Source organism: Gambusia affinis, linkage group LG09 (assembly GCF_019740435.1).
Source record: "Gambusia affinis linkage group LG09, SWU_Gaff_1.0, whole genome shotgun sequence".
Classification (NCBI taxonomy): Eukaryota; Metazoa; Chordata; class Actinopteri; order Cyprinodontiformes; family Poeciliidae; genus Gambusia; species Gambusia affinis.
The window spans coordinates 3,820,350-3,845,160 of record NC_057876.1 but is presented as its reverse complement, the minus strand read 5'-3'; the positions used below and the strand labels follow the sequence as shown (position 1 = coordinate 3,845,160).

General features: G+C 38.3%; 1 long non-coding RNA gene across 1 annotated transcript; it reads left to right on the top strand.

Moving 5' to 3' along the window:
- The first annotated feature begins 95 nt into the window (after positions 1–95).
- Positions 96–9,984, top strand: LOC122836914. Its single transcript, XR_006371662.1, has 5 exons — positions 96–531; positions 8,959–9,037; positions 9,182–9,258; positions 9,589–9,697; positions 9,892–9,984. It is a non-coding gene; the product is annotated as an uncharacterized LOC122836914 (long non-coding RNA).
- Positions 9,985–24,811: the final 14,827 nt, after the last annotated feature.

Here is a 24,811-nt window from a genome sequence, read left to right as displayed (position 1 = left end):
CCCTTGATTGCTCCCATCTGTGTCTCGTCTTCCCTGATTCTTGTGTGTTTAATCCCACCTGTGTTCCCTGCTCCTTGTCAGATCTTTGTCTCAACTGTCTTGGCTGTCTTACGTTACGTTGTGTTATCAACCGAATGTGTTAAACGGTTTGGTTTGTGTTAAACTGCTCCCCACCATGCATTTACATCTCCATGTAAAGGAGTTCATGTTGGACTACGGACCAGTTTATTTGGTGATTTTCATCTGAGCGTTTCAATACTGGAACAACTGAAGTCCAGATTATGAGGAAATTTCTATTGGATCAACAACGTTCTATGCCACGGACTTGTGAATATGGTGGTGGAAATAATAATATTTAGCAATCACTAATGACTGGAACTTTACTTGATGACTGACCTGATGTGCTTCATGTAAAGCAGAAGAACTTCTCCTGCAACAGGAATAGCAGCGCCACACAACCATACATGAGGGTGAAAATAGTATCACTGTCATCGACTGCTTTGCTATGACAACCATAGATGCAGCAGAAAGGTCAGTTTATGTATATATGTGGATATAAACCGTGGATATATAAGTGATGTGGAAACACTAACAGTTTTGAGGAACCAGTCATTGACCCTTTAGCAGAGTCAAAATCCAATACATTTAAACATGTTATTGTACAGGTTTCTTGGCTCAATCCCCACTCAGGCAAACATTTTTTTAAATCCTTAAATCTGTCTTTGTGACACCAGACAGTATTTGGGACACAGCAGAAACGTGACCCAAATATCCTGGGGAGACATCGTTCCCACAATGAATGGAAAACAGGATGTCAACGGAATCAAACTCTAGGAAGAAGTCGGGTTCAGACGGCGGTTCTGGAAACCCTCTCTGGTTGGGGTGAGGAGAGAAAACTATAGGTGTAACATTTACAATCCTTTGGACTTTCTGCTCTCTTTACTATAAATCCTAGATTTTATTTGTTCAAAATGAACCCTTGGTCCAGCATCGATCTCTAAACATTCAGCTAGTTTCCTATAATAATGGTGTTTTTTTTTCTTTTCTTCTGACATTGCAAGCTGCTGTACCATTTAGTTAATGTGTGAGCCACATATGGATTCTGAGGAGACTAAACAAGGGATCGTGACTATTAACCACTTTATTTCCTTTTAATTCAAGTTGTCATGAAGCCAAATAGTTGAGTGTAAAGCTGTTCTCATTCAGTAGAATAATTACTGGTAACTGGATCTATGAAAAGCAGTTCCTAGCACATTTAGGTAGAAAAGAAAAATATTTTGATAAGGTGGCACATCTGAAAAATTGTCTGGCTTCACAGAAAACACGTTTATTGGCTTCATGACATCAGGCTGTTAAAGTGTTACAAAAAACTGTTGTTTAATTGTTCATGGGGCCAGGCAGAAGTGCAACTGGTCCTCAATGTACCAGTACGGGGCCCAAACTACAAAACAACCCAAATTAGTGAAGCCTGATGCCAGACAGTGAGAACTGGTTTACTTAGCAAGCAGCCATCATCAGCGTTAAAGTATCTGGGAGTGAGTGTGTTTACCAGTGCAGCTGAAATAACCAAAGTGGCTCTGCTCATCAGTGTGTTCCTTGCTGAATAAATGGTAGGTTTGACTTAAGATCAACTCTTAATTTCAGCCTTTTCCCCACAAATTTCACTCTCAGGGAAAACCTATGAGGGAGTCAGATCTGACCAAGAGACAAATGAGACACAACTGGTCTCCGTCTGCTTTGAGAAATCAAATATGTTCTGATTAGTTGACACTTTGTTTTCTTGTCATGATTTTAAAATACATGGTCTTGTGTATATGGCTTATGAGGAAGGAAAAAAAACTCTTTAAAATGTGGATACTTTCCAGTACTTTGCAAAGGTATTAAGTACTGTTGAACTTTATGACATTTGGTCATAAAGTTGTCATAAAGGAGACATGGCCGCCCACCTGTGCTGACAGGCTGGGCAAGGAGAGCAATCATTTGTTGGATCAACACAGATCCGTGGCTCAGATCTGGTCTTTAGGGAACAGTGACTTGAGGAAAGCCTTTGCTTTAATAAGTTATATAGGAGACATGGGAAACGACAAGATTAAATCAAACTGTGATTTCTATTTTGGCCTACACGTGGACCAAAATAAAGAGAAATAATCACAAAGCATTTTGCATGAATGCATTTCGCATTCATGCAAAATAGCAGAAACTAACCCTGAGGACAGCACCCCTGCAGTAAAGGCTGCCACATACTTTGGTATCGTGAGCCACACAACGGTTGATATTTCATTGTCAATGTACCGACTGCCATCTTTTTTTTAAGGTTTTATTGGCTCTAGTGGCCTTTAGTTCAGAGTGATCAGACAGAAAAGTGGGTAATGAGACTTGGGAAAGACGTGCGGCAAAGGTCATCAGGTCGGGACTCGAACCTGTGACCACTGCGTCAAGGAGTAAAGATTCCTATGTGGGTCACGCCGTACCCCTCTGCCCCCACAGCACCTCTGTTTACTGATTTTCTTGTGATAAATTCCTTCATGTCCCACAATCCAGATGGATACTAGCAGGTTTGATGAGCAGGTCAGGCACCTGGTCTGATTGGCCTCTGCACACCTGTCATGTTGCACGTCCTTTTGACTGGTTGAGCCAGATCTTAATCTTATCATTTCAGTTAACACATGCAAAACAGTTCAATGTGCTGCCAGTCCGTTTACTGTGCAACACCGATCATGCGGTCATAAAAACAGACTTTTGTGCGGGTGTGTCCCGGGGACATCTGTTTTGAGTACAAAGTCCGAAGTACGTGGCAACTTTTAAAGATGGTGGTGGCACAAGGCCTATGATGCTGTAGAGGTCGTTTCAACAAAGCATCAGGTAGAGAGATTGTTAAGGGGAAGGTCCGGTGTAAAATACATACTTCTGTGTGCAATTTGGAACTGTTGCAAAATATCCCAACAAAATTCATGAAGGTTTTTGGTTTTAACACAATACAGAAGCATCAATTCCTCTTCAAATTTTCTACATTGCAAGTATTTTCATACTGATCTCTGACAGTAAAAGAGAAAAGATCTAGCTCAGCAAAAGGCAGTGATTTAAGTAATAAAGTTCAATAGTTTCTATTATATTTATCAATAACACAAGTGAAAGAAAACTCTTTAAACTAATCTGTTTTCTGCTTTTGTAGTATCTTTCCAATTGGAAATAACAAGATTGTCTTCATGAAGGTTTGTCTGACACAGCAAAACAGAAAATCATTTGGAGAGAAAGCTTTAGAAGGCAATGAAAGAGACAGAGAAGCAAAGAGGGGAAAAAACAACTAGCAAAGCTGATCTCTAAAACCGTTCAACTTCATATATTATTCATTGGTAATTAAAAGAGTTGAGCTGACTCAAGGCAAGGCAGACAGAGATGGAGAAGCCGTCTGAACTTAGACGCCCCCTCCATTTAATCACTGTCCATGTGTTCAAGCTTTCACATCTAACTTCACTTCGGTTTGAGTCGAGCTGAAGTTAGACGGAAAGTGACGGAAACATTCGTTTTGGCCGATGCACGTTTTTCTTTCTTTTTTTTTTTTTTTTTTACATGTACAGTGTATAAATAAGTATTTTTCTAGTTTGTGAGAATGTTCAAGTTGTTTTGGGTCGTTTTGAGGTTTATCATTCTTTGTTCCTTTGCCTATTTAATTAGATTGGTCTTGTTCGGTTTTACTTTAGTTCAGTCCTTCTTAGTGATACTACTTTATTTCTTGTCTCTAGTTGTTGTTACCCTGGATTATTTATTTCTTAGGTCTAGTTATCCTTTAGTATTAGATTTATTTCCTAGTTCCCTTGTGCCACTTTCTCTCTCCCAGTTTTCCTTCACACCTGTAATCTGTTTCTAGTCATCTGATCAGTAATCAACCTCCCCGGTATTCATACACTCACTTGTTGGTTCCTCCTGTCTGTTACTTCCCTGTTGCTATGATTAGTTTTCCATTCTGCCCTGGCTTCCTGCGCTCTCTGTGTTTTGTTTTTTTTTTGTTTTTTTTTTTGTTGTTGTTGTAACTTCTTGTTTCTTCATCAATAAATTTTCAAATTCAGCTCAACACCTCAAGTTTTAGCATTTGGGTTCGACGCCAACAGGCATCATTACAACTTTTCCACTTGTGCAAAGAAAAATGTAGGGGAAGAAAAGCAAAACACATACAGGACTGTACATAATCACTTGACTGGAGGTCAGCATTTGAAACTTGCGCAAAGGATTAAGGAAATGCTTTTTGTTGTGCAGACGTGACAAGTTAAGTTAGTTTTGAGGATTCACCAAAGCAACTGAGAAAACTAAATATCTATGCTTCCAAGTATTTTTGAAAATGTTACAAGCTGATTTAGAGAGTACATTTTTTTTTTACATATGTTTTTCTAATATTTCTACAATTTTAAAGCAAACTTTAGAGATGATTTCTAAAGAAGATGGATTGAGTCTGGTAGAAAGGGGTCAAATCTTTACTCGGGGCTGTGGAACAAAGTGACGGAAAATCTATGTGACAAGCCATTAGGTTGGATCGAAAGGTCTGTAAACAATGAGTTTTAGTCTGATTAGAATTATATTTGGTCCATTTTGGAGTTACTTTCATTTGGTCGTTACCCTTGTCCTTCTACACAGATACATTGTTATTTCCCTCCAGCTCCCTTTTAACCTCCTGCTCTCTCTATAAGAACAATAACCTCTTTAAAGTTTTAAAGAAATGATCCGCAGCAGAGGAAAAGTTTGTTCCGAGCAGACCCACATCCTCTCTCTCTCTCTCCTTTCCCTCAGGCCAAATATTTTGCTGACCAAGACTTAGCCAGCCATCAAGTTACAATTTTCCCTCTGCTCGCGTTTCACTTTATGTCAAGTCCGCTCGTAACGGGGGCCAATAAACTCTGATGTTCTCATTGAGGAACGGAGAGCAGAGTTTTTAAGCCACAGGAAATTTTTTTTTTTTGCCTTCATTCTTTCTGTCGGATCACAGTTCTCTTCAGTCTGCATGGGGCGATCCTCAAATCTGGATTTGACAGAAAACTACAGAGGAGGAAAAACATGATACTCAGCAGAAAAGAGAGAAGTGGTTCTGGAGAAAGTTAAAACCATCTCCTTAAGAAAATCTGCAGCCAGAAATGGAGTTTGAACAACGTAGGTTGCCAAAGTTGTGCTGAAGTGTGACGAATTAGGCCCAGTTTAAATGGATGTTGCCTTAATAATTAATCCGAGGGAAATTGTATTTTGCCGTGTTGAATGAAAAATGAAACATTTACAGAGAAAAGCAAAGAATAAATAAAAAACGTAGAGCTTATGCATTTAGTCTTCAAGTGTTTCTTTAACCCTGACAGGAGGAGTTATGAATGAGGGCAGGAGAAAAAGCCTTGCGGCTCCATTTCCTGTCAAATATATGTTCTAGGCATTTAAAATGACCTTTATGCAATAATGTGGTTCTACATTTTACTGTACATCCTGCAGAGTACTTCAGCTCCAACAGAATGTGACATCCGACATGTCGTAACATTTGTAGGAAGGTGAACCTTCACCTCGGTCTCAAGTCTTTTGCCTGCATTAACAACTTGTCTTGTAGGATTGCTCGGCTTTTAGCTCCATCCAACTCTCCATCCACTCAGGCCAGTGTCTGTGTCCCTGCTGAAGAAAAGCCCTTTATATTCAGTCTGATGTGCAGAGTTGGTTTTCTACATGCAATTTGTTTATAGGCCAATAAGTTCAACCTTTGTCTGGCATGTGTTGATTACTTTGTGCCATGTTTCCTGATCTCTGAAGCTACTCTAGGATTGCCAAACTCCTCTTGGCTAATTCTAACAAAACTTTTCTTGCCTGGTGTATCAGTTGAGGTGGACGGCCATGTCTTGGTATGACTGCAGTGGTTCCGTACTTCATATCGTTGTCGGATGATGGATTGAACATCATTTCCACAATATACTTCCTAACTTGTCTGCTGTGCTCCTTGGTCTTCATGCTGCTGTTTGTTCTCTGATGAACAGCATCTTATTTCCATGTGACTAACCCTAACCCTAACCCTTTTATTTTTTTTTTATTTATTTATTTTTTTCCACACCGGTGTGGTACTTGGGTACTTTTAGTGTTGTTGATGTAGCATTCAAAGCCTTTAACTCTCTCATGTCTAATACTTGTATATATCACAATAATAATAATAATAAAAAAACACTACACATTTCAGTTTTGTTAAAAGAATAAAAACATATAATTTTTTCTACTACATAAATACATTGAGAGTGTAATGTCACAAGATGTAAAAAACCTCCTGGGTATAAAAACTTTTTTTTTAAATAGTCTCAGGCTGCAGTATAAATGGCAGCACAGCAGAATTTCCTAGAGAATTCCAGTTTTTCAGGACAGAACGGTGCTGGAAACATGAGCTAAAACATGATCCCTGCTGAGCAGCAGGGCTGAAGTGACAGAGTCCAGGCTGTAATCACAGATAAAGGTGCCAATATGGCGGCTGCTGTGCTCAAAGCAGGTTAAGCATATTATCTGTATTTTGCACACATTGAACCTAATGGTTAAATTAAAAAAGTCAGTTAAAGCTCTCCTCAATTTTTATGATCTTTTATGATGTTTTTTTTTTTTTTTTTTTTTTAGTTTTCTATCCTCACGGCACAAAAGAGCCAAATGTCCCAGAAATCAAACTGATACTAAAAAAAGTAGGTAAAGAAACATCTTTAGGGGAACAAAACCCTTTTTCACTTTGTATAAACAACCACACTATTACATCTGACTGTAAATATTGAGGTATTATGGTTAACACTGCGCTTTGGGAAAACATTTAAGAGCTTAAGATATTTAAACATTTAAGTATCCAAGAGCTCTTCTGCCCCAGAGAAACCCTCGCAGGAATTTTGCACCGTAGGAATTTTATACAAGAGCCTTTCACGATATATTACAACAGACCCAAGTATGACCTTGAACAGCTTTAACTAATGGCTTTGGCCTTAGAGGCACACTGGAAACACACTATGGATGACGGGGAACGTTATTGATATTTTACGATCAGCATTAGTGCAGTTGTCCTGGTTGTCTTGGCTCAAGTGTTGCCAGATTTGTAAGAGAAACAAGCAACCAGCTCAATGAAAAAACCCCCAAAAAATCCAACTGCAGACCGAATCCAAAAGACTTTAATGGTTTTCAATCAATCAATCAATCAAGTTTATTTGCATAGGACATTTCAGCAGCGAGGCAGTTCTAACCGCTTTGTATTTCTGTTTTGTTTTATAAAAAGTTATAATAGACACCACACAGTAAACATTTTGTCAAGTGCCATCGTTGCACATCAAAATGTCATTTCTTATGATTCAGAAGCAGGTATAAAACACATAGAGCACTACACTACTGCAGACGACATACCGTTTCAGTTTAGCTTTATATAGCTTGGTATAATCTTTCAAGAACACAAAAAAAAAACACAATGCGCATTTCAAATTTGAAAGCAACATTGGATAGATTAAAAAAAACAAAAACAAACCCAAAGTCGCTTATAACAATAAGATGTGGCAACACTGCTTGGCTCCCACAGAAAATATTTACCAATTGGTGTTTGATATTCTTTGGAAATGAAATATCATTGTCATAGTATATGTATTTAAGACTTGAAAGGAAGTTTATCTGAAGTCAGAATAGGTGTCTACCGCTGGTCGTCAGTGAAATAATGCTTTACTTCAGATTGGACTCTGAGCTGCAGAGTTTTTCCCCTTTTCGGTTTTCCATCTTCCACTCCTCTTCACTCCCCGCTCTCCTCCCAGCTTCAATCCGTTCTGCCATCTCTGCTGATGAGAGTGTAAATTGTGGGGATCTTTGAAGAGGGAGTGATGGTGGTCCTTCTTTTCTTCTTTTTTTGACAAGCTACCAGACCGGGTAAAGTGGAGGACAAACTCAGAGGGGAGGGGAGTTTACAAAGGAAAGAAAGAAGAAAGAAATCAGATCCAGGTAGTGAGAAAGACTTAAATTGTTCTAATTTAAATCTGTATAAGGATTTGGTTTTCTTTGTGTTGATTTGAGTTTTTCTGTGTGTTTATTTTGGGTTTCTGTGTCTTTTGAGTCTCCTTGTTGTCTTGTCTACACCTTGATTTGTTCCCAGGTATTTTTCTTGTTTGTGTTTAGACTTTGTCTTTGTTTATTTTTTTTACCTGTTTAAATGTGGTTTGGTCCACTTATGTGCAGGTGTGTTGCCAATTGGCTTTGACAACCATCCACCCTCCCCTGAGCTTCCACAAACACTGTTTTTAGAGTTAAAAATCAAATAAAATTCATCAGAAACCCTGGAACTGTTGGCTGATGCAGTTTGTTTCGTTCACCTTGAGGATCCTTGACCACACTATCTGACCGAGAGTTTCTCACAATGATCATCATCAGACCAACCGAGAAAACTCCGACTGCAACACTGATGATCAAGCTGTCACTCTGAATTTATGCTGCTATTCAGCTTGAAGGCTTTCAGACAGAGAAGCAAAACACTCCTGAATGAGCAAACTCTGCCTAGCAACCAGATAAGAATATATGATTGGCTTACTTTAACACTGATATGAAAATACAGATCTCTGTAATAAAACACAGAATAAATCACATTGAACATGTTACAACGATTTAATCTCACGAATTATAGATTATTATTTTTTTTTGTTATAAAAGATCATCCTTTTTCTACAGCTCAAGTTAGTACCATTAACAGGTAGATATTGTGAGAAAATAGATTAACAAAAAATGTTTGATTCTTGTGATTCCTTGCCAATAACTGTTCTGCTTTTCAGTTTATATAATTTTATAATCCAGAAAATTAAAAAAGCCTATGTGTTTACCACTGAGCATATAATTTCGTTACGGCTTTTTCTTTTCCCACATGCGACATGAAATGCCCCGCTGCCATTTCCATGAAATATTTGGACGTTCTCGTTAAAAACAAACGTTGGTTCTGTTTTCTCTGCCTCCTTGCAGAGCCGATTGCATCGTTCCTTCTCAGAGAGTTTAGTTGTCCAGAGGAGTTTGTATAAAAGCACTTCACCCAACGAACCCAGTAAGTTCTCCATCATTTCTCTGGGAGGTGAGGTGTGTGTGTGTGTCTGTTTGTATTGAAAAAAAGAGGGAAACTGACGCATAAATCAAAAATGTCTTTTCCAGGTAATTACTTGCATTCAGTATAATATTTTTTTTTCTTCAGACAGAGGAGTTGTGGAGGAGAGGATTACAGGAGAGCGGGAAGCTTACGACGGAAACGGAGAGATGAAAGAGATTGATGTGAGACCGTCCTTTCCACAAGAATGCACACCACTTTTCCCTGTCAACAAAACACGGCCATTAATGGGCTTAAATGATCCTTACAGTGCCCCCCCCCCCATCGCCACGGCAACACCTCACTTTTACACTCATGAATGAGCAAAAAGGCCTGCTTGATAAAAAAAAAAAAGGTGTCAGTCAGGAGAGATTGAGCTTTATTACCTGGAAATTAATATTTTAAATCCCATCTCTTAAATTAAATTTAGCATTTATGTCATTATGTGAAATCATTGAAGTATGAACAGCAGGTGAACCACAGATGGACTAAAATGGGACATTTTTTGTTTGCAGATGCATCACCTTTGAGGACACGATGTGGGTGAAAATATCTCAGAATGCAGCACGTGCAAATATTTTGCATAACGTTATGAATGAAAACCTGAGCACCCTCGAAGCTGCAGTATGTAACTTATATAATATACATATTTTTATTTTACATATTAATAGAAACAATCATTATCTTGTGACAAAATATGAGGCAAAACTTAAACAAAATTTTCTGCCTTCTCCCAGTGCTCCCTAAAAACAACCATTTCTTTTGTAAAAATAATAATTCATGGAGTTTTTCTTTCACATCTTTTCCATGTTCTATAGATGCATCGCCCTCGTGACCCTTAGCTGTAACCCCGTCTGAAAGCCAACCAACAAGTTTTCTCCAACGTTTTCGTCTTTTTTTTTTTTTTTTTGTTCAGGCCGATGAGTCCCTGTTCCTCTGGCATTGTCCAGAGAACTCCTTCATTCTATTTTCAATATAAGTCATTGAAGAAGAAGGTGAGAAGAACAATGCTACTGTTCAGAGCCCATTCCATCCTGTGAGTATCACTGTCCCTCAGCCCCCATTTCCCCTTTCACCTCCTCTTCTATTAGCCACTATCTGGTCTTCATCTCTTTGTCTCGCTGCAGCCTCTCTGGATTCCCTGGGCCGTCATCAGTTCAGCTGACAAAACGCTTCCTTCTGCCCTTTTGTTGCCGTCTTTTTCCTGCTCTTAATCTTTTTCTGCTCAATCGCCTACTTCCTCCCCCCCCGTCCTTGTAGTTTCCTTCCATTTTCACTTTTGTCACTTGTGTCTTTTGTGTGTGTCCTCCAAGGGTGAAGATCCAAAATTGTGCTCCATTCACCTCTTTCATCAGTTCAGGGATGAAGTTAGGAAGATAATGCCATCTTTCTTTTCTCAGTCTGGGCTTACAGTTCAATAGATGTTGATAGTCATTCCTTGACAGGTTTTTAAGTTGGTGCGTCATATTGTACGTCTATGATTTAGCAATAACCAAGAATTGATGAAATATCTAAAAAAAAAAAAAATATGATTTTAGTGGGTTTAAACATGAAGAAAAGCATTTTCTACAACATCAAGTTGATTGATGCCCCTACTCTACCAAGCAATATTCTACTGCATTAAGACAGTTTATTTTGAGGTTTATGTAGGGGAATAATTGTTGTTTGTGCAGTTTTGATGTAGGGAATGTTCCAGGTCACTCTGTAGCAGGTCATCCTGACCTGAAAAGAGTAATAACAATTACATAAGTGGTAATGTTTTTGAGATATCCCAGGTGTGGATATTTTCTGAAAATATTCAACGAGATCCATGCAAGCTTAAACAAACAAGAAGGATGTCATTGGTTAAAACATCCAGTTAGTCATTCACAGATATTGCACTGCTAGAAGTTGTTTCTTTTGCACCTTTGTTGCTATTCTGCTAATGAAGAAACACAATTTTGCAATTGCGAAGTTTTCATTAAGTACAAAATGTAATTAAAAATCCCACATTAAGTTTGTTCATGTGAGGAGTCATTTAAAAACATGCAGCACCGAATCCTCCAATCACTTCCTGTTGTTTCACTTCCAGAACTACATGACATCAGTTTGATGTGATGTTCGTTTTATTGTTTGAAATTTGCATATATATCAGTAATACTTGCACAATATGTGATGTTAACTTATCATGGTAAAGATGCAGTTTGACAAATTTGCTACCGTCTCTCGTTTTTTCTGTATTTTTCTCCTTCATTTTATTCTCAGTTCTGGTTTCTGCTGGCCAGCGCTCCCTTCTCCGTCTCTCTATTAATGATATGTGACATCAGATCAGCCACAGATCAAACTGTGTGAGGGGAGGTCACCAGCGCAGCAGCACCCTCAGCACTTTTCAGTTGATATTAACAAGATTACAGACATATTTCAGAGGACCAAACATCAGCATTTTACCAAAAGAACAGTGTGTGCATTTGTTTGTTCTAAACCAAATGATCAAAAAAACAAGTTTCTTTGTCATTACTCTGCAATAGCAGATTGTTGATTTTATCCCAGTTACATGATTGCAAATCTGTCTTAAATTTGCTTGATGAAACATTATCTATTGTATTGTACGCACTCTGACCTCCAGCTAAGCCGCTGCAACAGAATTTATGCAAAAGCTCCTCAAATTTCACAGTAATAATCCAATGTCATTTCTTAAGCTCATGCAATGCTATGCAGATGCTCTGTCTGCATTGATGGATATTCTGTCAACACTGACAGCAGCCTGAGCTGCTTTCTTTGAGTTAGCAGCCAAAGCGCTGAAAACGACCTGTTGTAATTTAAATATTTCTTATATTTCTTCTGAAAATTGAAATAGCTGTGATTTTAGAATGTCATCGAAAGCGCATGTTAGCTTCATGCCACCGTCTCTGGTTCCCATGACCAAAGTGCTTGTGCAACACTAAATGTATTAAACTGAAGAGGTTAAGTAGCACTGTGCAACCCGCCATTTTCTTTTAAAATCTTGAATGCGTAGAATAAACCCGACAGCCGTGCGTTGTGCTCGTGTTCACAGGCAGCGTTGCAGAAAAGTTTAACTCTCACATCTGGTTTCAGAAAGTGCCGGTGTGAGAAACTCTGGTGGCTGGTGTCGTTAAAACGAGCAGCTGCATCGCAACGAAGACGTTGTGGTTTGACTGAAGAGCAGCTCCGTGAAAACAGGGCCGTAAAGAGCATTGAATTTTCATTCCTCAAAGTTCACTTAAATTTCAATATAGAAAAAAAACTAAACCAAAAGGACAACATCAATCATCAACGCTAAATGTCTGCAGAGTTTAGAATCAGGATGAGGTGCCAATATTCCAATACATATTCACAATAACAAATAGGGACCAAGTAAAGACTGACACAAACACTTTGAAGACGTGACTGGACTTCACGTTCTACAAAATGTACTTCATTTCCTGAAGTTTAGACCCAATTAAAACCTGGTTTTCAATACGCCAACAAACATGGCGCAGTGTTTGAATCTATAAAGGTCAACCCAGTATCAGAATAGTAGGAAAAAACTCAACATCACTTTTATACTTCTAAATTAACTGTCTAATTGACAAGTTAATGTGGCTGCTATACAATGGCAAAACTGTGCTTTTGCAAACAGTGTGAAAAAATAGATCTTGCCTTTGGAAAGAGGACAAAATGCATGTTTTGCAGACCCTTATTAACAACTAGGTGAGCCGAAATAAATCTGTCTTCATGAGGCAATTCTCAATGACAAGTCAGTAAAATATTGCGACATTTCCGCCTTGTGTGGGATTTATTTTGCCAACAATGGCTGAAAGCCAAGAAAATAGCTGAAATATCAAAATAGTGGAGAAAATGAAGGTCAAGTACTGTGTGTTTGTGGGGTCGGGTTTGATGAATGGACAAGATGAAAGCGTGACATACAGACTGACATTTCTCAGGTTGCTGTGAGCGATAAATGAAAAGTAACGTAGCATGAGAGAATGTGAGTGAACGCTGGTAAAAACAATAGAAATAATAATAAACAGCACTTTGCTGCTCGGGCCTAATAAAGTCAAATTTAAATTGAAGAGAAGTAAGAGCCAGAGGCAAATTTATTTTATGAAGAATAAATTCTCTTAATCTTTTATGACATTGTTTCTATGTTAATGGTTCAAAGTTGTCTACAGCGCAAGCAATTTCCGTTAAGCTTAATACCATCACGTTTGCACATTACACATGACTGGGTAAAATTTAAAACTTCGACACCGTCCTAAAAGTTTTTCTCTAGAAAACATTAAAACAAGATTTTTGGGGGCTAAATATTCAAGTCTGCATTGAGGGAAATTGAGGGGAAAAAAAGTTACTTTGTCCAGAAGGAACTACAGTGAAACCCACAGATGCCTGCTGGGCCCAAATCCTGCCAAAAATGTCGGATTAAAGCATCTTTTCCTAGTCCAAACTTTCCAAAGCAAGCCCTCGTGGTGATTCCAACTCCTTCCTGTAATGTTCATATTAGGCTTAAACAAGTCTGAGCACAAGAGCGAGATTAGGTTAAACATCCCGGAGACGTCCTTTATAGTAGAGTCCCATAATTCTTCGGAGATGTGGGGTTTTGTTAGGCATCATTGGGAATGAATCTTTAGAAAAGTTACTCAGCTCTTATATTCCTGAAAGATTAATGTCCGGATATCAACTTTGAAATATAACAAAGTGGACCCAGGGGAATTTTCTCCTCTGGAGGGTAATAAGACAAGAGCCAAACTGTGATCATTAGCGTCCCGTTTTCTCGCCTGACACCCCGGCGCTCTGCTCCGTCTCAGATAAAGCCTTTTGCTGGAAGACTAGAGCGCCTTAAATATCTCGAGAGGCAGAAAAAAAAATAAAAGAAATACAAAAAGTGCCTTTTTTTTTAGATGTTTCGAATCTGATGTGAATGCAGCGCTCTACTTAGAAACACACATCTTTGACACCGTCATCCCCCGAAGCCGTTTCATCTGTTCTAAATGTATCCAATAACACGCCAGACTGCAGTGATGCGGCGCTTTAACACCCAGTCAATGACAGCAATCTGTTATTACGCTAATAAACAAATATTTATTTTATGACAGAACATGTTTCACATGCTCACAATATGGAAAAATTGTGTGAACAAACATGAAGTATTTTTTCCTTCCATTATTAATTCTCATAGAGCATCCAGAAACACTGACAAGTGTTCATACAGCTTTTAAGAAAAGCTATAATTATTTTCATCTCCAGTGGAAGCTGCTTTTTATGGCATAAAATTAAGACGTTACAGAGACATCTGGTCAAATGGGAGGAAACAAATTTAAAATCGTGGCCATGACTTATCTCGTGCAAACAAATTGAACAACTGAATTATAACAAGTCGTTCTCACTGCATTGTGTCAAATGAACCAAATCCTTTGAAATGTTTATTCCTCTCCTGACCTGTAGGGGCGCTGTAACAAGAACCACTGAAGGAAACAAAAGGAAAAGCTCTGAAAAAGACACAGAGCGAAACTTCCTCTGTCACAAAATGTAAACAAAGCAGAGAGGTGTGAATTTTAGCGGATCAGGATTTCTTTTTCATCTTTGGCAAAAGCAGACGAGCCATTTCTGTCGCTAACGTCAGAGTCACCCGTTTGTTTTGGTTGTAGTTCTGGGCATTCTGGGTAAATACAGTCTGCTTCCTGCTTTTGGAGATTTCTCCGGTCTGCTTTTCATTCACATTTGCATTCAAACCAGGTCAGAATTCACTCCAAAATCCTTCTTTTTGAAAAAACTTTGAATTTACCTTTAGGATTTATATTGAAGTATTATTAAACTGAATGGGAATTGAATGTACATTGATAACATGTTATTTAGTAACTTTTGGATATACAGTTTACCATTTGAAATATTTTATTCTTAGTTTTAATAAAAAAATAGTCTTGAAATCTGGTCCTGTTCTTGTTCTCCTGTGTCGTATCGACTCATGATCTGGATGGATTGTTGCTCTGCTAGCACCTTGAAAATATTTGTTTAAAGGTTTACATTTGACAGGATAAGGAGAACTTAACCATTTTCCCTCATCTGACCTCTGTAACTTTAAAGTGCAAAGACATTCGAAAAGCAAGACAAAGCGTCCAATTCTCAGAAAACCTGTGAGAAATTTGAAGTGCTCTAACTCTTTGTGAATAAGGCTGTGCTTATTCACTTATCTCACTTAGGTCAGCCAGGAAAGTTTTTTTCCTCTATTTCTTTAAGGATGTGACCTCTGTGCACTTAAAAAAAACATTTCTGTTTTGACCTTAAAAAAGTAATTCCAACAACATTTGGTGGGTAAAGGTGAGAGAAAAGTTCTGAGCCAGTTAAAGTGTTAAAATGTGTTTTAGTTACAAACACCTGCTGTGAAAATAACATCCAAAGCTGGACTAATAGAAGGAATTGCAGACTCTTGTCTGGAATTGTCTCTTCTATCTCGGCTGAAAACCGCGGCGATCACAGATGGAGCTCGGCTGAGGCCAAGCTCAACTACTAGGAAATGTTATAAATCTGTGTTTGGAAAATAAATGCCTTTGACAGTGTTTGAGTGTGAGAAGGATGGCATGGCAACAATTCAATGTCCCGAAAGAAAAGCACTGGTTAAAATGGCTTAGTTACCACGTTACTTGGTCAATTTTATTCAGAAATATGGACTTCTGAACATGTTAACAAAATTGTTGTTCCTGCTTTGTTAATGAACAAAAATGGGAAGAAAACAAAAGCAAACCAAAAGTGTTGAGATTTTTCTAAAGATTCTGTATCTTTAATTGCTCTCTGCTTTCTACTGATTTATGAGATGAAGCCGCAGCGCCGACCAACCAGACACTTCATAACTGCAACACATAAAAATATTACACAAGGCGTCATTGTTGTGCACGAGAAATGATAGCTGAGCTGACCTTTATTATTACCTTTTTATCACTTGGTATGTTTATAAAGTCTTTGCTGTCAGAGAAAAAGCGCAGGCTTTAGGCAAACATCCCCGACTCTTAATTTCACTGGGAGGAGAATTACAGCAAAGCACCTCCAAGAACTCAGCAATAGTTTTATTTTAGTCTTCAAAATAAAACTTTTGTTTGATTTCCTGATAATTTCAGCGATAGAAAATTATTGTTAAGATCTTGATTTTTTTTTTTCTTTTAAATTATTTCAGCATTGACTGAACATAATAACATAACCAAATATTAGCTAATAAATTCAATTAATATAGGCCTGCAATGTTATTTTGGCATGTTACACACATAAAGACTTCATCAACACATTCATAATTCATAAACCGGATTTAAAATGTAGCCCCTCGCTTCACCCTGATCCCTTGGCTTTTGAGCAATGTTTAACATTTCTCATAGAAAATTAGGGCCAGAGCCGGGCTCGAGCTTCCACATGACAGTGGGAATAAAAATAACTGCATGAATCCTGACGCGCCGCCTGAATAAGAAAACCCATCTGAATTTCAGAAAAGTTCTCGTGTGCATTAAGCAGAGTTATCAGCATTCAGCCAAGCAGCGCGGGGTTCTGCTCTAACCAGACTACAGAGACGCCAGAAAGAGCGAGATCATCATGACTGTCAAACGAATTAGTTGGCCGAAGGGGGGAAAAGATGAACAGGCATCACATTTTCTCCCGGACCAAAAGAAGACGGTTGGGAGGAAAAAAAAAAAAATCTTCCCAAACATCTGATGGAGGTTGGAAATGAGCTGCGGTGGCCTGGATTTCCACATTCAAACTTACAATGGTTGGGCCACGATGTTGTAATCCAGCCATTCATCCATTTTCTGACACCCTTGTCCCTTAGAGGAGTCGGGAGGTGCTGGTGGCTAAAACGTTCTGGGCGAAACTAAATACAAAGGAATGAACAGATGTGTTAAGGACTAATGGATGAAAACAAACCCGAATGAAAGTTAAACACCCAGGGATGAGAATAGCATTGAGTTAAAAAAAAATAATCAAAAATTGGATTATTCTGACAGTAAAACAGAGCGCTTAAGTCATTGTGTCAGAGGATGAGGGAAAAAATTGTGTTTTATCCTGTAAATCTAAATGTTTAGGCTTGGAGGCAAAGAACAAAAAATTACAAATCTCCCAACAATAAGAGAATAACTTTGCCAATTTGCAGGCCTGACATCTCCTAATGTTAAATACATTCTGCTTAAAAGTTTTCCTGATTTAAAATAAAGATTTGAGCTTCCAAAAACACACAAAGAACAGGCTTTCTGTTCTGCCTCTGGAGATTAAGACTGCACCCATTATCCCTGTGAAAGCATTTATCTGCATGCCGCTCGTTCCCCGTTTACAGCTCCACACGTAAATGCATGTGACGAATGATGGACGGATGACTGATCTATTATCAGCCACGGAGGATGATTAGCGAGCGTAGCGGCGCTGCTGTGACAGAATCCATCCATACACCAACTCACCATCTGCACAAATGTTTTTCCCCAGCACGCCCATTTGCAGAATCAAATTGTTCAGTTTACATCCTGTGTAGGTGAGCTGTGTGTGACTGAAAACCTGTTGACAATTAACACACACAGAAGAAATGGAGGTGGTTGGACAGTCTGCGCACCTTTTGGGAAATTAGATTTTTTTTTCTTTCATGTTTGTTTGTTTGCTTGCAAACCTGTTAATAATTCATGCTGACTGGTTTTTCTCTTAATTCAGAGGCTCCAGCTCTCTGAGATTCTTTAGTGGAAATTCTTCCAAACAGGTACAGCTCAAAACATTTGAATATTGCAAAAAATTCAATTTTTATTTTTTTCCTTCAACATTTTAAATCTTTCTTGCATCAAAAGTCATGGAAGACAGAAGTCCACTTCTACACAGTTCCTTTTAAAAATTGCACGTTCACGTCTTTTAATGGAGTTTGTCGTGACTCTACGGTTTTATAATTTAAATTTAAGTGTTGCTGTGACAGAATTGTTTCTTTTTCACCAAACATTCCCATCGTAAACCCACGAAGACGAGGCGTCTCCAAGCTCCCCTCTGGCAATTTATAAATCACAAGTGGACAAAGCAATCTGTGGTTGCTACGACCAAAGAAGCGTTATATAACACCGGTCTGTTTACCTTGGTACGTTCAAAAACAGAAGGAAAGGGGAAAAAAGGGCCTTAATCCTGCTTTGAACTGTTTGGTAAAACAAGCTATTGGTTGAAGATCTACTGCTGGAAAAAAAGGAGGAAAAAAGTTTCTTCTCTCATTGTGAATCTTGCCTTTCCATTCACACTAATTAAACCGAGGCTCAACAGCATTTGAAAACTTGAGACGTTCATCCTGTGTAACTGAACTGGAACTAGTTTCCAAAGAGCAAAGGGCAAAACTTTCAATCTGTAGACGATGTATCTGACCGAGGGCAGTTGAAGACAAGTATCACATTTTGTTGTGTTGTTTTTTTTTTATTGTCATTATTTAGAAAATCCACTGTGTTCGTTTACAACAAACTCATACAATAGCATGTTCTCTGGCAGCTGAAATGCTTAAGATTTCATATTTAGGTCAATAGCTCCGCTTCCTTTTACCACAAAATTGTGGAAACTGGAATTATGAAAATAAATGGAAGCACTACAATTTCGAAAGAATCTCATGTTTTGATCATTTTTTGTGCTTCAATAAGGTGTTTTTTTTGCAGCCCTGTTTGAATCCGTCACTCTTCTGTAAAATCGCTGACTGCAATTTCCCCAAACGTAGCAGCTCCGACGCCGGCGCCTCCTCTGATTGGCTGATAGACGATGGGCGCTGGCATCATGGCTGAATTATGAAGATAATTCGTAAGTCTTTGCCTCTGTCGTGGTTTTTAATGACTTAGAACATGAACAAGCTCCTTTATGTGTGATTTTATTTGCATTTCTTATTGAATGGAAACATCTCAATTGTGAAACTGCTTTTTTTTTTTAAACATTAGTACAATGTCGAAAGCGTTTTGCGTAGATTTGTAATGCGAACACAGATTAACTTGGAGGGTCACATTACCCTCCTGTAGAGAGGCGGTAAAGTGTATTTCCCTCTTTTTCTGTCTGTCCGTTTATGACGGGTACATTTTGAGATTCAGTAACTGAAGGCCACAGAAAGTGGCACGAATCCTCGTCCCCCTCCAGCCATCAGCAGGCACCGAGTTCAGATGCCCAGTCAAAAGGTCTTTTCCTTTTCACCTTTTTGCTTTGGATGATTTCTTCATAAAATAACATGGAAGAACTTCAAGCTGAGCTCAAACAATAAAACTAGCATCATAAAACCCGTTGGAAGGAAATAAAAGAGCAAGAATCCTCCCTAAAACCTCCTAACCAGAGATACATCACAGTTACTGTCGGATTGTGTGGCTGGTCGCAGCTCATTAACGTAAATTGAGTCATTTTTGTTAGAATCCACTTCATCCTTTATTTCCTCCCTAGTTTGCCATCATTGCTGCTCCTGGTAGATCTAAATTCATTAAAGGTTTCCTGTTAGCGGTACAACGTCAGCTTTACAGATTTTTATTGTAATGACAATTCCCAGAGAGACACTGAAACACAACCGAGATGTAAACTACAATACTGTTAAAGACGCTGTAACCAAACTATCCTCCTGGTATTCATACAGTTGGAAACATCAGAGTGTTCCTGTTGAGCAACCTTAGCTGTGTAATGTCTCACACACTGCTTAGAAAGAGGTGAAGGCGTTATAAAGTTGAGAGTATTGGGATTAACCTTTGGAGCTCAAATATTTACTCTGTGACTGAGAGATAAGTAGTAATCATTTATGCTAAAGAAATGTTTGCAGCAGCAACATCGAGCTCTGAATAATTTAAGCTTCCATCTAGCAGGAGAAAAGTTTGTTATCTGCTAACTGGTCGGGAGGGAATTTGAGTTCTAAAAACGTCAACATGCAGTTTTAGTTTTGGAAATGTACAGATGGAAGTTGAAGTAATGTCGGCACGCTAATCCGCTAACAGCTTACTTTTAGCTTGCCGCTTTTGCTAACTTTGAAAACATGTAGCGCACTTAGGTTCCAATAAATTATTTGTGCTGGTAAATTCTAATTTAAGTGTTAACTTACTTGGCTGTTTCGTGAACCTTCAGTTGAATAAAGTTTGTTGTCCACGTTGAAGTTTTGGTTGTCGACTGTTAGGAATTATTCAAGTAGTTACCCGTTTATATCCATGCTTTTATTCTGAAGGGAGTGAAGATGCAGGCGTTCCATTTCCTCTCCTCAAAATCTATTTTTGTTCCCACTGATAACTTTATTTAAAACAAAAAAACAAAAACAAACATGCAGGAAGAAAATAAATAGGGGCCGTTTGTTGAAATATTTACAAGATTAAAAAAGAACCATGATTCAGATCCTCCCACCACAAACTAAATTTAAAAAACAAATGTATTATTCATTTACTTCTCCCATAAGATATTTGAAAAGTGCAATTTGGTCTAATTATATTGTGATTTGTTGAAAGGTATAGCAGGTATGCAATTTGTGCTTTGTGGAATACCTTTTCAACTAAAGTAATATGAAAACTGACAAAATCTGGGAAAATGAAAAACTGAAATGTTGAACTGCAAACAGCCTGTTTTATGACAGAACAGCCAGTTTTGGTTTTGTTCTCAAAAGGAGCCCATCAGGTGGCATCAATATAACACTTATGAGCTTTGCTGTGAGCGCAGCCTGCAATGAGTCTAAGGCTGACTGCTGATGTTTTTATGCTTACTTATCTCTACTTACTTATCTCTGCTGCAAACGCTTCAGCAATCTGTGTTTTCACAGAGAGGATAAAAGGTTTCATAAAGATAAAAGTGTTTTCAAGGAACAGACTGGAGATTATTATAATTATTATTATTATTATTATTATTATTATTATTATTATTATTATTATTAGAAGACAAGCAGAAACAAAATAATTATGCTCCAGGCTTTTGAAAGCTTTCTTCTGGCTCGTTGTATAATATGAGGTTTGCAGCACCAGATACTTCGTTCTGTCGATCGCCTCAACGCCGAGTAAATCCTCAAGATGACTTTTTAATCGAGACAATATGGATCATATCCTAAATATATACATATTTTCTTGAGATTCCTCGTCTTGTTTCAACCTAGTTAGGGCATCATTGTACTCGCTGTGATCCACTTTTCTCTGTTTTGAACCAGAGAAATCCACTTCCTGACCCCCATCTGAATTTTGCGCCCCATCCGAGTCACGTGTCTGAAACCCAGCAACTAACTTCTCTTTGGAAAAGTCTAAAACCACCTCAAGCAAAACGTATAAACCCTTTTAGTGAAAGTGAGGAAGTTATTTAGAATTTTTCCGTTTCCATCAAGCTTTTCTAATGTCATATTTAGAAAAAGACGTTGAAGTGAGAGGCCCAGTTACTTCTAGAAGAAATGTTGGCGGCAACCAGAACCTGGGAAGTCAAAGTTTCATCTGTAAACAAAGAGTTGCCAAAACATAGACTTCTACACAATTCAACACAATTAAAAGAAAAAGTAACTATTACCATACAGTGTTGCATGCAGTCTATCATGGACACCAGAGTAAACAACCAGTCATTAAAATGTTTGCATTCTTTTATATATTACTGATTTGCTGCGGACTAATTATCTCCAGCTGATATAGCATAATGCCATCCTTATTTTTTACAATGCTGTAAAGTAGTCACTATTTCTATTTTTAAGTTCATAAAAAACTTAAGTGTGCTGAGATTTTATGTGCTACTAATGGCGAAGGCGTAGAAGTTTCAAGAGATCAGTTTAATGGCGATTCAGCAATAAAATTGCATCTGGTCTCTTATATTGTTAAAAAGAGAAAGAAAGAAAGAAAGATGGGTTTACAAGCAGTGTAGGCTTTAATTCAGTTTTAAATGAAATGGCAAAAGAGGCTTCTCCCTCTCCCCATCATCTGTAACATCCTGATAATAACAACTGTAGAAAAAAAAAAGGGGTGAGTTGTTGGCTCTGGCATCGTGGTGGACGACCTGCTGTAGACGGCTTCCAAACATTCCCATCAAGTCAAACAAACTTTTTACAAGATGACTGCAACGTCTCTGACAGGAGAAGCCGTTCGGCTTGAGTGAGGAAATGATTTCCATCACATCTTGGTTGGAAAATACTGAATCGCCAAATAGCAACAACAATAAGGATCAACAACTTCAGAACTTGACCAGGTATGAATCTCTTCATATTCGATGTTGTTTATCATTTAATTAATTAGTTTATTCAATTAAATCATGATTTACAACAGAATAGTGAAACTATTATGTGCAAACAATACGTGGCTTCTTCAGGGGTTGGAAAAACCTAAAATGTGTGAAAGCAGGACAATAAGATACAGGAGTTTGACCTGGAGAGAAGTGGCACTTTCTGAGGATAACGTTGCTCAAGATTATAAATGCTTCTCAAAACTGGTGTTAGCGATTGTATATTTTACAACAGTTTAATCATCTTTTATAACGATTTGGTAAAAGAGTTTTATTTATACATAGATCCCACCTCCAGCACATTCCTGTAAATAGGTGTTTCTGTCAGAGCACACCTAGATGGTAACATAGCCGATGATAATGAAGTTTGACTCTGTCATATCTTGGCTGCAGGCTCGAGTAAACACACTTTAATTATCTCCAACCAGACACACACCGTGGCCTTCCAGGCAGCTTGGAGGTGGTGTGAGAGGAAACGTTTTTTCATTCGCTGCAGGCTCACAGACACGAGCAAATGACATTATTTGGTCTATTCGACTCATGCGGTTTATTAATTAGTGTTTATTCATCTGTGGTGTCTTTGCTGCAGATGTTTTATGAATGTGCAGATTTGGATAAACTGTGTGAGTGCAGGGAGCCAAGGATTCTTTATATTCACATGGCGCTCCGGGTCCCACAGACATCTGTATGCACCAACAAAGAATGACAAAGGAGCAGGTCACCACGGTAACAGTTAAAGACATTTGGTATATAATTAGAAATAACCAAATCAGACCAAAATGTAAATTTTTTGTCTAAAATTGCAATGGGTGGAAAAAGACTGAACACCCTGAACGCTGAAGGTCCAAAACAACCAGAGCTACAGTAGAACGGCTCAGATCAGGGGAGCACAAACCTTTTGAGACCAAGAGCTACTTTTTCTCTCACCAGCCAGCTGAGATCTACCTCATGACACGAAGACATAAAAATTGTAAATTAAACTCTATTGACTTACTTTATATGTAAATATACATCAGTTATAGCAGAAATATCAAAGTGATAGAAAACTTTGTATACTTCACAGTAGTGATATTGTCAACATTGGTTTCACTGTATGTTTAATTGTTGAAGGATTTAACAAAGTTTGAAAATTGAAAAAAAAAAAAAGTGATAGAAAACTTAATGCTGTTTCTTCCTCAGTGAGACTCTGACACTGGGAGGAGGATAGGTTGCAAACCTGAGGCCAGCAGGTGTCAGTCAGTTATGGTGGATCTGAAATTTGGTTTGATGACCTCAATATGAGAAGCTACAGACTGATAGGAGGAACCAAAGAGCTCTGTTAAGGTAAAGAAGCCATTTGTTTGTTAAAATTTTATTAAATATATTTGTTCTATTTGATGTTTGTTGTGAATGACGTATACTCACAAACGAACGAGGTAATGAGTCCAACGTTTAGAAACTACAGCGGCTGTAATGAGCCACAGCAAAGGTAAACAAAGTTAAAATAACCCGAACAGGTGATCAACTCAAAACCACTCGTACGTTTTTACTCTCTCTCTCTCTCTTTGTAGTTTAAGCACACTTGTTACCGTGACAACCGCCTGCGCCCCGCAAGACGAGCAAAGATTACGTTAAAAACATAACATTCAGTCCGTTACGATATCAAGTTTCCAGGCTTGAAATTTATTTCTCGATTATTAATCAGCGCTTCCCTGAACACAGCGATGGTTGATTGACTAGCTGTACTTGGTGCTAGAGTGGCTAACATGAAGAACAGTTTAGTCCAAAGCCTTTTCTGCTAAAATAAAATCTTTAGTGTGTGTCAGATACAGTACACGTTGCATATTGATCAGTTTAGCTAACGTAAGACTGTGTAGCAGACAGGCTTCAAGGTGTAGAAGTTGTATCAGTGCTGCTATTATGCTGTACTTAGCTAACGGGAAGCGTGTTTGTGAGACGGCCACGCACGTGACCACGTAGAATGGACATCAGCCAATGAAAAGCGGCCCCTGTCATATGGTCCATTGACGCTCTGCCTGAACGCCCAGTTGGGACCCGCATTGAATTATGGGACATGGTGGGCCGTGAAGGATACATCGGACCCATCCTTCAAATTTGGGGAAAAGAAGGACGCATTTGAAGAAGAGGCCTTGTCGCCACACTATGACGTAATCGGCCTAATAAGAATCAATTTTATGTAATTAATCTATTGTTAATTCTAGTTAAATGTCATATTCATAAATGCAAATTTTCTGGCTAAAAGCCTCTAGTTGATCTGTTTTTATCTGAATTACAACACTATGCAGTAACTATACAGATCTCCACCAATCCAGAACCTGTAAAGACTCTTGAAGCCCTAAAATTCTTGAACTCCATTTCTTGAAACACTGTCTTATCTCTGTTTGTGCTCCTTGTATTATACAATAATAATAATAATAATAATAATAATAATAATAATAAGGATGCAGACCCTGAATTCGGACACAGCTAATATCAGTGTGGTTGTTGAAGGACTGAGCTACTTCCTCATGGGGGCGCCAGGTCAGTCCTGTGTGTTTCAGTTCAGTTAGAAAATTAAAAATGTAATTTAAACAGCAACTCTGACAGATCATC